Below are 13270 nucleotides of genomic sequence, written 5' to 3'. Positions count from 1 at the left end.
CAGTCTATCCCCGCCAATTCACGTTGCAAACCGTCGAAGTTTCCTTTCTTTACGTTCAGATCCCGAGTCTCTGAATTAACTGTGTCACTCTCCATCTTAATGAAGAATTTTACCATATTATGTTCACTCTTCCCCAAGAGGCCCCTCACGACCAGATTGCTAATTAATCCTCTCTCGTTACACAAGACCCATTCTAGGATGGCCTGCTCACTAGTTGCTTCCTCGACACATTGGTCTAGAAAAGCGTCCCTTATACACCCCAGGAAATCCTCCTCCATCGTATTGCTACCAGTTTGGTCAGCCCAATCAATATGCAGATTAAAGTCATTCATGATAACTGCTGTACCCTTATTGAACGCGTCCCTTATTTCCTGTTTGATGCCATCCCCAACCTTGCTACTACTGCTTGCTGGTCTGTACACAACTCCCACTAATGTTTTCTGCCCTTTGGTGTTTCCGCAGCAGAGCAGAGTAATTTCTTCTTACAAATGTTTCCCTTTGAGGCACAGTTTTTACTAAGTGAAACTGTCAAGGTACAATCAGCTTGTTTCCTCGGCCCCTATTTTCTGCCCTGGCTTTCTCCTTGATGTAATGATAAGTAGCGACGACGTTGAACAACGGGTTTACGGTGATCTCAAAATGTGGCTTGGAGATAACTTAGTAAGTGGAAATTAAATGAAACGTTTGCTTTTTCTCCTTCAGTTGTATTTTCAATGGGCATAGTGCAGTGAAAAGTTTCTAGTTTTTCTAATGTTGGAAGTACATTGAATGGCGTAAGTGAATGAATGAAAAGGAAGGAAACGAGCAGAGAGCCAGGGTGAATTCGCATGGTTGGCAAACGAAATGTACACTACTTCGTCGAGGGTCGTGTGCGCAGGAGGATGAAATGAGGTTTACGCTCTCTCGTGGTCACGGCGAGCATAGCTGTGTAAACTGGTGATTGTGCAAGTGCAGTGACTGCAGTGAGCTGCAGGGAGCAGTGAGAGTGAGTTGAATGTGAAGGAGACAAAGTGTGGAATGTGGTATTTGAATGCAGTGGAGATGATGAGCAGACTGTGTGTGCATGTGCATGTGCGTGTGAATGTGTGTGTGTGTGTGTGTATGTGTCGAGGGCTGGTGAAGATTTCCGTGTGGTAAAGTGCGAGGTTTATTTGGTGTTTTTGTTGTAAAGGCTGGTAGAGTTGATGCGATGATGTTTGATTTTGTTTGCAAAGTTGCCGATGGCTGCGTTTTTTTTTCTGATTAAAATGCATAAAGTGTGGCAAAAGGATGCGTCTCACTGTATTGGCCAGGCTGCACTGCAGCACCTATTCACAGGTGCGACCCAACTGCTGACCAGCACGGGGGCTTTGACCTGCTCCGTTCCCGACCTGGGCCGGTTCACCCCTCTTCATCGGACCTGGTGATCCCAGGTTAACCGAGGACCACCATGTGGATACCGGTCTTAGTGTGGACACCCGATCGGCACAGGCGATAGCAGCCCAGAACTCCTGACCTCGAGCAATCCTGCAGCCTCAGCCTCCCAGCAGCGGGATCACAGGCGCGCGCCACTGCACCCGGCGAAAGCGATTGTTGTTTCAGCAACCTTCAGTTAAAGCTAGCAGCAGCTGCTCTGCTGCACGAAATTATGCAGATATGATACTGTGCTTCATTTACTCATCTGCTGAAAATTGTTGCGCACGCTGCTACGTTGCATGCTCTCGTGTGACCCTAAGTTAGAGCATCAAGACAATTTTAGTGATTGCACATTTCTGGGTAAAGAAAATATTGCTAATCTATCCAGCTGTACTGGCCTCCAACGTACGTATCAATACCTTGCAAAATGAGGGGTCTCTACAAGTTGTATGTCGCTTGTCTGTCGTTCAGATTCTCGTTTGCTGCGAAGATTGAAGCACGGAAACATAGAAAGTAGGTGCAAGAGTAGGCCATTCGGCCCTGCGGGTCTGCACCACCATTCAATATGATCATGGCTGATCATGCATCTTCAGTCCTCCATTCCTGCTTTCTCTTCATACCCATTGGTCGCTTTAGCCGTAAGGGCCACATCTAACTCCCTTTTGAAAACATCGAACGAACTGGCCTCAACGACTTTCTTTGGTAGAGAATTCCACAGGTTCACAACTCTGTGAGTGAAGAAGTTTCTCCTCATCTCGGTCCTAAATGGCTTATTCCTTATCCTTAGACTGTGACCCCTGGTTCTAGACTTCACCAACACCGGGAACATTCTTTCTGCATCTAACCTGTCCAATCCTGTCAGTATTTTAGATGTTTCTATAAGATCCGCTCTCATTCTTCTAAATTCCAGTGAATATGAGCCCAGTTGATCTAGTCTTTCTTCATATGTCAGTCCTGCCATCCCGGGAATCAGTCTGGTCAACCTTCGCTGCACTCCCTCAATAGCCAGTATGTCCTGCCTCAGATTAGGCGACCAAAATGGCACACAATACACAACTGGGTGGTCTCACCAAGGCCCTGTACAACTGCAGTGAGACCTCCCTGCTCCTATACTCAAATCCCCTCGCTATGAAGGCCAGTATGCCATTTGCCTTCTTTACTGCCTGCTGTACCTGCATGCCTACCTTCAATGACTGATTTACCATGACACCCAGGGTTTCGTTGCACCTCCCCTTTTACTAATCTGTCACCGTTCAGACAATAATCTGCCCTGCTGTTTTTGCAAACAAAATGGGTAACCTCACACTTATCTACATTATTCTGCATCTGCCATGCATTTGCCGATTCACCTAACCTGTCCAAATCCCCCTGCAGCGTCCTCGCTTCCTCCTCGCAGCTCGCACTGCTACCCAGCTTAGTGTCATCTGCAAACTTGGAGATATTACTTTCAATTCCTTCGTCTAAATCATTCATGTATATTGTAAATAGCTGGGGTCACAGCGCTAAACCCTGCAGCACCCCACTAGTCACTGCCTGCCATTCTGAAAAGGACCCGTTTATTCCCACTCTTTCCTGTCTGCTAACTAGTTCTCTATCCACGTCAGTACATTACCCCCAATAGCATGTGCCTTAATTTTGCACACTAATCTCTTGTGTGGGACCTTGTCAAAAGCCTTTTGAATGTCTAAATACACCACATCCACTGGTTCTCCCTTATCCATTCGACTAGTTAAATCCTCAAAATACTCTAGAAGATTTGTCAAGCATGATTTCCCTTTCATAAATCCATGCTGACTTGGACCGATCCTGTCACTGCTTTCCAAATGTGCTGCTATTTCATCTTTAATAATTGATTCCAACATTTACCCCACAACCGATGTCAGGATAAGCGGTCTATAATTCCCTGTTTTCTCTCTCCCTACATTTATAAAACGTGGCGTTACATTAGCTACCCTCCAATCCATAGGAACTGAACCAGAATCGATAGAATGTTGGAAAATTACTACCATGCATCCATTATTTCTCGGGCCACTTCCTTAAATATGCTGGGATGCAGACTATCAGGCCATAGGGACTTATCGGCCTTCAGGCCCTTCAAATTCCCGAACACCGTTTCCTGACTAATGAGGATTTCCCTCAGTTCCCCCTTCTCGCTGGACGTTCGGTCCCCTAGTATTTTCGTGAGGTTATTTGTGTCTTCCTTAGTGAAGGCAGAACCAAAGTATTTCTTCAATTGGTCTGCCATTTTCTGGTTCTCCATTATGAATTCCCTTGATTCTGACTGCAGGGGACCTACATTAGTCTTCACTAATCTTTTTCTCTTCACATATATATACAAGCTTTTGCAGTCAGTTTTTAAGTTCCCTGCAAGCTTACTCTCATATGCTATTTTCCCCCTCCTAATTAAACCCTTAGTCCTCCTCTGCTGAATTCTAACTTTGTCGCAGTCCTCGGGTTTGCTGCTTTTTCTGGCAATTTATAAGCCTCTTCCTTGGATTTAACACTTTCCCTAAATTCACTTGTTAGCCACGGTTGAGCCACCTTGCCTGGTTTATTCTTTCGCCACACACGGATGTACAATTGTTGTAGTTTATCCATGTGATATTTAAATGTCTGCCATTGCCTCTCCACCGTCAATCCTTTATGTATCATTCTCCAGTCTATCCCCGCCAATTCACATCGCAAAGCGTCGAAGTTTCCTTTCTCTACGTTCAGATCCCGAGTCTCTGAATTAACTGTGTCACTCTCCATCTTAATGAAGAATTTTACCATATTATGTTCACTCTTCCCCAAGAGGCCCCTCACGACCAGATTGCTAATTAATCCTCTCTCGTTACACAAGACCCATTCTAGGATGGCCTGCTCACTAGTTGCTTCCTCGACACATTGGTCTAGAAAAGCGTCCCTTATACACTCCAGGAAATCCTCCTCCATCGTATTGCTACCAGTTTGGTCAGCCCAATCAATATGCAGATTAAAGTCATTCATGATAACTGCTGTACCCTTATTGAACGCGTCCCTTATTTCCTGTTTGATGCCATCCCCAACCTTGCTACTACTGCTTGCTGGTCTGTACACAACTCCCACTAATGTTTTCTGCCCTTTGGTGTTTCCGCAGCAGAGCAGAGTAATTTCTTCTTACAAATGTTTCCCTTTGAGGCACAGTTTTTACTAAGTGAAACTGTCAAGGTACAATCAGCTTGTTTCCTCGGCCCCTATTTTCTGCCCTGGCTTTCTCCTTGATGTAATGATAAGTAGCGACGACGTTGAACAACGGGTTTACGGTGATCTCAAAATGTGGCTTGGAGATAACTTAGTAAGTGGAAATTAAATGAAACGTTTGCTTTTTCTCCTTCAGTTGTATTTTCAATGGGCATAGTGCAGTGAAAAGTTTCTAGTTTTTCTAATGTTGGAAGTACATTGAATGGCGTAAGTGAATGAATGAAAAGGAAGGAAACGAGCAGAGAGCCAGGGTGAATTCGCATGGTTGGCAAACGAAATGTACACTACTTCGTCGAGGGTCGTGTGCGCAGGAGGATGAAATGAGGTTTACGCTCTCTCGTGGTCACGGCGAGCATAGCTGTGTAAACTGGTGATTGTGCAAGTGCAGTGACTGCAGTGAGCTGCAGGGAGCAGTGAGAGTGAGTTGAATGTGAAGGAGACAAAGTGTGGAATGTGGTATTTGAATGCAGTGGAGATGATGAGCAGACTGTGTGTGCATGTGCATGAGCGTGTGAATGTGTGTGTGTGTGTGTGTATGTGTCGAGGGCTGGTGAAGATTTCCGTGTGGTAAAGTGCGAGGTTTATTTGGTGTTTTTGTTGTAAAGGCTGGTAGAGTTGATGCGATGATGTTTGATTTTGTTTGCAAAGTTGCCGATGGCTGCGTTTTTTTTTCTGATTAAAATGTGGCAAAAGGTTGCGTCTCACTGTATTGGCCAGGCTGCACTGCAGCATCTATTCACAGGTGCGACCCAACTACTGACCAGCACGGGGGCTTTGACCTGCTCCGTTCCCGACCTGGGCCGGTTCACCCCTCTTCATCGGACCTGGTGATCCCAGGTTAACCGAGGACCACCATGTGGATACCGGTCTTAGTGTGGACACCCGATCAGCACAGGCGACAGCAGCCCAGAACTCCTGACCTCGAGCAATCCTGCAGCCTCAGCCTCCCAGCAGCGGGATCACAGGCGCGCGCCACTGCACCCGGCGAAAGCGATGGTTGTTTCAGCAACCTTCAGTTAAAGATAGCAGCAACTGCTCTACTGCACGAAATCATGCAGATATGATACTGTGCTTCATTTACTCATCTGCTGAAAATTGTTGCGCACGCTGCTACATTGCATGCTCTCGTGTGACCCTAAGTTAGAGCATCAAGACAATTTTAGTGATTGCAGATTTCTGGGTAAAGAAAATATTCCTAATCTATCCAGCTGTACTGGCCTCCAACGTCCGTATCAATACGTTGCAAAATGAGGGGTCTCTACAAGTTGTTTGTCGCTTGTCTGTCGTTCAGATTCTCGTTTGCTGCGAAGATTGAAGCGTGGAAACATAGAAACATAGAAAGTAGGTCTGCACCACCATTCAATATGATCATGGCTGATCATGCATCTTCAGTCCCCCATTCCTGCTTTCTCTTCATACCCATTGGTCGCTTTAGCCGTAAGGGCCACATCTAACTCCCTTTTGAAAACATCGAACGAACTGGCCTCAACGACTTTCTTTGGTAGAGAATTCCACAGGTTCACAACTCTGTGAGTGAAGAAGTTTCTCCTCATCTCGGTCCTAAATGGTTTATCCCTTATCCTTAGACTGTGACCCCTGGTTCTAGACTTCACCAACACCGGGAACATTCTTTCTGCATCTAACCTGTCCAATCCTGTCAGTATTTTAGATGTTTCTATAAGTTCCGCTCTCATTCTTCGAAATTCCAGTGAATATGAGCCCAGTTGATCCAGTCTTTCTTCATATGTCAGTCCTGCCATCCCGGGAATCAGTCTGGTCAACCTTCGCTGCACTCCCTCAACAGCCAGTCTGTCCTGCCTCAGATTAGGCAACCAAAATGGTACACAATACACAACTGGGTGGTCTCACCAAGGCCCTGTACAACTGCAGTGAGACCTCCCTGCTCCTATACTCAAATCCCCTAGCTAGGAAGGCCAACATGCCACTTGCCGCCTTCACTGCCTGCTGTACCTGTATGCCAACTTTCAATGACTGATGAACCATGACACCCAGGGTTTCGTTGCAGCTCCCCTTTTACTAATCTGTCACCATTCAGACAATAATCTGCCCTGCTGTTTTTGCCAACAAAATGGGTAACCTCACACTTATCTACATTATTCTGTATCTGCCATGCATTTGCCAATTCACCTAACCTGTCCAAGTCCCCCTGCAGCGTCCTCGCTTCGTCCTCGCAGCTCGCACTGCTACCCAGCTTAGTGTCATCTGCAAACTTGGAGATATTACTTTCAATTCCTTCATCTAAATCATTCATGTATATTGTAAATAGCTGGGGTCTCAGTGCTAAACCCTGCAGCACGCCACTAGTCACTGCCTGCCATTCTGAAAAGGACCCGTTTATTCCCACTCTTTCCTGTCTGCTAACTAGTTCTCTATCCACGTCAGTACATTACCCCCAATAGCATGTGCCTTAATTTTGCACACTAATCTCTTGTGTGGGACCTTGTTAAAAGCTTTTTGAATGTCTAAATACACCACATCCACTGGTTCTCCCTTATCCACTCGACTAGTTAAATCCTCAAAATACTCTAGAAGATTTGTCAAGCTAGATTCCCCTTTCATAAATCCATGCTGACTTGGACTGATCCTGTCACTGCTTTCCAAATGTGCTGCTATTACATCTTTAATAATTGATTCCAACATTTACCCCACAACCGATGTCAGGATAACCGGTCTATAATTCCCTGTTTACTCTCTCCCTACATTTATAAAACGTGGCATTACATTAGCTACCCTCCAATCCATAGGAACTGAACCAGAGTCGATAGAACGTTGGAAAATTACTACCATGCATCCATTATTTCTCGGGCCACTTCCTTAAATATGCTGGGATGCAGACTATCAGGCCATAGGGATTTACCGGTCTTCAGGCCCTTCAAATTCCCGAACACCGTTTCCTGACTAATGAGGATTTCCCTCAGTTCCCCCTTCTCGCTGGACGTTCGGTCCCCTAGTATTTTCGGGAGGTTATTTGTGTCTTCCTGAGTGAAGGCAGAACCAAAGTATTTCTTCAGTTGGTCTGCCATTTTCTTGTTCCCCATTATGAATTCCCCTGATTCTGACTGCAGGGGACCTATATTAGTCTTCACTAATCTTTTTCTCTTCACACATATATATACAAGCTTTTGCAGTCAGTTTTTAAGTTCCCTGCAAGCTTACTCTCATATGCTATTTTCCCCCTCCTAATTAAACCCTTAGTCCTCCTCTGCTGAATTCTAACTTTGTCGCAGTCCTCGGGTTTGCTGCTTTTTCTGGCAATTTATACGCCTCTTCCTTGGATTTAACACTTTCCCTAAATTCACTTGTTAGCCACGGTTGAGCCACCTTGCCTTCTTTATTCTTTCGCCACACACGGATGTACAATTGTTGTAGTTTATCCATGTGATATTTAAATGTCTGCCATTGCCTCTCCACCGTCAATCCTTCATGTATCATTCTCCAGTCTATCCCCGCCAATTCACGTTGCAAACCGTCGAAGTTTCCTTTCTTTACGTTCAAATCCCGAGTCTCTGAATTAACTGTGTCACGCTCCATCTTAATGACGAATTTTACCATATTATGTTCACTCTTCCCCAAGAAGCCCCTCACGACCAGATTACTAATTAATCCTCTCTCGTTACACAAGACCCAGTCTAGGATGGCCTGCTCACTAGTTGCTTCCTCGACACATTGGTCAAGAAAAGCGTCCCTTATACACTCCAAGAAATCCTCCTCCATCGTATTGCTACCAGTTTGGTCAGCCCAATCAATATGCAGATTAAAGTAATTCATGATATCTGCTGTACCCTTATTGACCGCGTCCCTTATTTCCTGTTTGATGCCATCCCCAACCTTCCTACTACTGTTTGCTGGTCCGTACACAACTCCCACTAATGTTTTCTGCCCTTTGGTGTTTCCGCAGCAGAGCAGAATAATTTCTTCTTACAAATGTTTCCCTTTGAGGCACAGTTTTTACGAAGTGAAACTGTCAAGGTACAATCAGCTTGTTTCCTCGGCCCCTATTTTCTGCCCTGGCTTTCTCCTTGATGTAATGATAAGTAGCGACGACGTTGAACAACGGGTTTACGGTGATCTCAAAATGTGGCTTGGAGATAACTTAGTAAGTGGAAATTAAATGAAACGTTTGCTTTTTCTCCTTCAGTTGTAGTACGGTGAAAAGTTTCTACTTTTTCTAATGTTGGAAGTACATTGAATGGCATAAGTGAATGAATGAAAAGGAAGGAAACGAGCAGAGAGCCAGGGTGAATTCGCATGGTTGGCAAACGAAATGCATACTATTTAGTAGAGGGTCGTGTGCGTAGGAGGATGAAATGAGGTTTACGCTCTCTCGTGGTCACGGCGAGCATAGCTGTGTAAACTGGTGATTGTGCAAGTGCAGTGACTGCAGTGAGCTGCAGGGAGCAGTCAGAGTGAGTTGAATGTGAAGGAGACAAAGTGTGGAAAGTGGTATTTGAATGCAGCGGTGTTGATGAGCAGACTGTGCATGAGCGTGTGTGTGTGTGTGTGTGTGTGTGTGTCGATGGCTGGTGAAGATTTCCGTGTGGTGAAGTGCGAGGTTTATTTGGTGTTTTTGTTGTAAAGGCTGGTAGAGTTGATGCGATGATGTTTGATTTTGTTTGCAAAGTTGCCGATGGCTGCGTTTTTTTTTCTGATTAAAATGTGGCAAAAGGTTGCGTCTCACTGTATTGGCCAGGCTGCACTGCAGCATCTATTCACAGGTGCGACCCAACTACTGACCAGCACGGGGGCTTTGACCTGCTCCGTTCCCGACCTGGGCCGGTTCACCCCTCTTCATCGGACCTGGTGATCCCAGGTTAACCGAGGACCACCATGTGGATACCGGTCTTAGTGTGGACACCCGATCAGCACAGGCGACAGCAGCCCAGAACTCCTGACCTCGAGCAATCCTGCAGCCTCAGCCTCCCAGCAGCGGGATCACAGGCGCGCGCCACTGCACCCGGCGAAAGCGATGGTTGTTTCAGCAACCTTCAGTTAAAGATAGCAGCAACTGCTCTACTGCACGAAATCATGCAGATATGATACTGTGCTTCATTTACTCATCTGCTGAAAATTGTTGCGCACGCTGCTACATTGCATGCTCTCGTGTGACCCTAAGTTAGAGCATCAAGACAATTTTAGTGATTGCAGATTTCTGGGTAAAGAAAATATTCCTAATCTATCCAGCTGTACTGGCCTCCAACGTCCGTATCAATACGTTGCAAAATGAGGGGTCTCTACAAGTTGTTTGTCGCTTGTCTGTCGTTCAGATTCTCGTTTGCTGCGAAGATTGAAGCGTGGAAACATAGAAACATAGAAAGTAGGTCTGCACCACCATTCAATATGATCATGGCTGATCATGCATCTTCAGTCCCCCATTCCTGCTTTCTCTTCATACCCATTGGTCGCTTTAGCCGTAAGGGCCACATCTAACTCCCTTTTGAAAACATCGAACGAACTGGCCTCAACGACTTTCTTTGGTAGAGAATTCCACAGGTTCACAACTCTGTGAGTGAAGAAGTTTCTCCTCATCTCGGTCCTAAATGGTTTATCCCTTATCCTTAGACTGTGACCCCTGGTTCTAGACTTCACCAACACCGGGAACATTCTTTCTGCATCTAACCTGTCCAATCCTGTCAGTATTTTAGATGTTTCTATAAGTTCCGCTCTCATTCTTCGAAATTCCAGTGAATATGAGCCCAGTTGATCCAGTCTTTCTTCATATGTCAGTCCTGCCATCCCGGGAATCAGTCTGGTCAACCTTCGCTGCACTCCCTCAACAGCCAGTCTGTCCTGCCTCAGATTAGGCAACCAAAATGGTACACAATACACAACTGGGTGGTCTCACCAAGGCCCTGTACAACTGCAGTGAGACCTCCCTGCTCCTATACTCAAATCCCCTAGCTAGGAAGGCCAACATGCCACTTGCCGCCTTCACTGCCTGCTGTACCTGTATGCCAACTTTCAATGACTGATGAACCATGACACCCAGGGTTTCGTTGCAGCTCCCCTTTTACTAATCTGTCACCATTCAGACAATAATCTGCCCTGCTGTTTTTGCCAACAAAATGGGTAACCTCACACTTATCTACATTATTCTGTATCTGCCATGCATTTGCCAATTCACCTAACCTGTCCAAGTCCCCCTGCAGCGTCCTCGCTTCGTCCTCGCAGCTCGCACTGCTACCCAGCTTAGTGTCATCTGCAAACTTGGAGATATTACTTTCAATTCCTTCATCTAAATCATTCATGTATATTGTAAATAGCTGGGGTCTCAGTGCTAAACCCTGCAGCACGCCACTAGTCACTGCCTGCCATTCTGAAAAGGACCCGTTTATTCCCACTCTTTCCTGTCTGCTAACTAGTTCTCTATCCACGTCAGTACATTACCCCCAATAGCATGTGCCTTAATTTTGCACACTAATCTCTTGTGTGGGACCTTGTTAAAAGCTTTTTGAATGTCTAAATACACCACATCCACTGGTTCTCCCTTATCCACTCGACTAGTTAAATCCTCAAAATACTCTAGAAGATTTGTCAAGCTAGATTCCCCTTTCATAAATCCATGCTGACTTGGACTGATCCTGTCACTGCTTTCCAAATGTGCTGCTATTACATCTTTAATAATTGATTCCAACATTTACCCCACAACCGATGTCAGGATAACCGGTCTATAATTCCCTGTTTACTCTCTCCCTACATTTATAAAACGTGGCATTACATTAGCTACCCTCCAATCCATAGGAACTGAACCAGAGTCGATAGAACGTTGGAAAATTACTACCATGCATCCATTATTTCTCGGGCCACTTCCTTAAATATGCTGGGATGCAGACTATCAGGCCATAGGGATTTACCGGTCTTCAGGCCCTTCAAATTCCCGAACACCGTTTCCTGACTAATGAGGATTTCCCTCAGTTCCCCCTTCTCGCTGGACGTTCGGTCCCCTAGTATTTTCGGGAGGTTATTTGTGTCTTCCTGAGTGAAGGCAGAACCAAAGTATTTCTTCAGTTGGTCTGCCATTTTCTTGTTCCCCATTATGAATTCCCCTGATTCTGACTGCAGGGGACCTATATTAGTCTTCACTAATCTTTTTCTCTTCACACATATATATACAAGCTTTTGCAGTCAGTTTTTAAGTTCCCTGCAAGCTTACTCTCATATGCTATTTTCCCCCTCCTAATTAAACCCTTAGTCCTCCTCTGCTGAATTCTAACTTTGTCGCAGTCCTCGGGTTTGCTGCTTTTTCTGGCAATTTATACGCCTCTTCCTTGGATTTAACACTTTCCCTAAATTCACTTGTTAGCCACGGTTGAGCCACCTTGCCTTCTTTATTCTTTCGCCACACACGGATGTACAATTGTTGTAGTTTATTCATGTGATATTTAAATGTCTGCCATTGCCTCTCCACCGTCAATCCTTCATGTATCATTCTCCAGTCTATCCCCGCCAATTCACATCGCAAAGCGTCGAAGTTTCCTTTCTCTACGTTCAGATCCCGAATCTGAATTAACTGTGTCACGCTCCATCTTAATGACGAATTTTACCATATTATGTTCACTCTTCCCCAAGAAGCCCCTCACGACCAGATTACTAATTAATCCTCTCTCGTTACACAAGACCCAGTCTAGGATGGCCTGCTCACTAGTTGCTTCCTCGACACATTGGTCAAGAAAAGCGTCCCTTATACACTCCAAGAAATCCTCCTCCATCGTATTGCTACCAGTTTGGTCAGCCCAATCAATATGCAGATTAAAGTAATTCATGATATCTGCTGTACCCTTATTGACCGCGTCCCTTATTTCCTGTTTGATGCCATCCCCAACCTTCCTACTACTGTTTGCTGGTCCGTACACAACTCCCACTAATGTTTTCTGCCCTTTGGTGTTTCCGCAGCAGAGCAGAATAATTTCTTCTTACAAATGTTTCCCTTTGAGGCACAGTTTTTACGAAGTGAAACTGTCAAGGTACAATCAGCTTGTTTCCTCGGCCCCTATTTTCTGCCCTGGCTTTCTCCTTGATGTAATGATAAGTAGCGACGACGTTGAACAACGGGTTTACGGTGATCTCAAAATGTGGCTTGGAGATAACTTAGTAAGTGGAAATTAAATGAAACGTTTGCTTTTTCTCCTTCAGTTGTAGTACGGTGAAAAGTTTCTACTTTTTCTAATGTTGGAAGTACATTGAATGGCATAAGTGAATGAATGAAAAGGAAGGAAACGAGCAGAGAGCCAGGGTGAATTCGCATGGTTGGCAAACGAAATGCATACTATTTAGTAGAGGGTCGTGTGCGTAGGAGGATGAAATGAGGTTTACGCTCTCTCGTGGTCACGGCGAGCATAGCTGTGTAAACTGGTGATTGTGCAAGTGCAGTGACTGCAGTGAGCTGCAGGGAGCAGTCAGAGTGAGTTGAATGTGAAGGAGACAAAGTGTGGAAAGTGGTATTTGAATGCAGCGGTGTTGATGAGCAGACTGTGCATGAGCGTGTGTGTGTGTATGTGTGTGTGTGTCGATGGCTGGTGAAGATTTCCGTGTGGTGAAGTGCGAGGTTTATTTGGTGTTTTTGTTGTAAAGGCTGGTAGAGTTGATGCGATGATGTTTGATTTTGTTTGCAAAGTTGCCGATGGCTGCGTTTTTT

The sequence above is a fragment of the Pristiophorus japonicus genome, chromosome 14 (assembly GCF_044704955.1).
Source record: "Pristiophorus japonicus isolate sPriJap1 chromosome 14, sPriJap1.hap1, whole genome shotgun sequence".
NCBI lineage: Eukaryota > Metazoa > Chordata > Chondrichthyes > Pristiophoridae > Pristiophorus > Pristiophorus japonicus.
The sequence above is the reverse complement of the archived record's forward strand: the minus strand, read 5'-3'. Positions refer to the sequence as shown.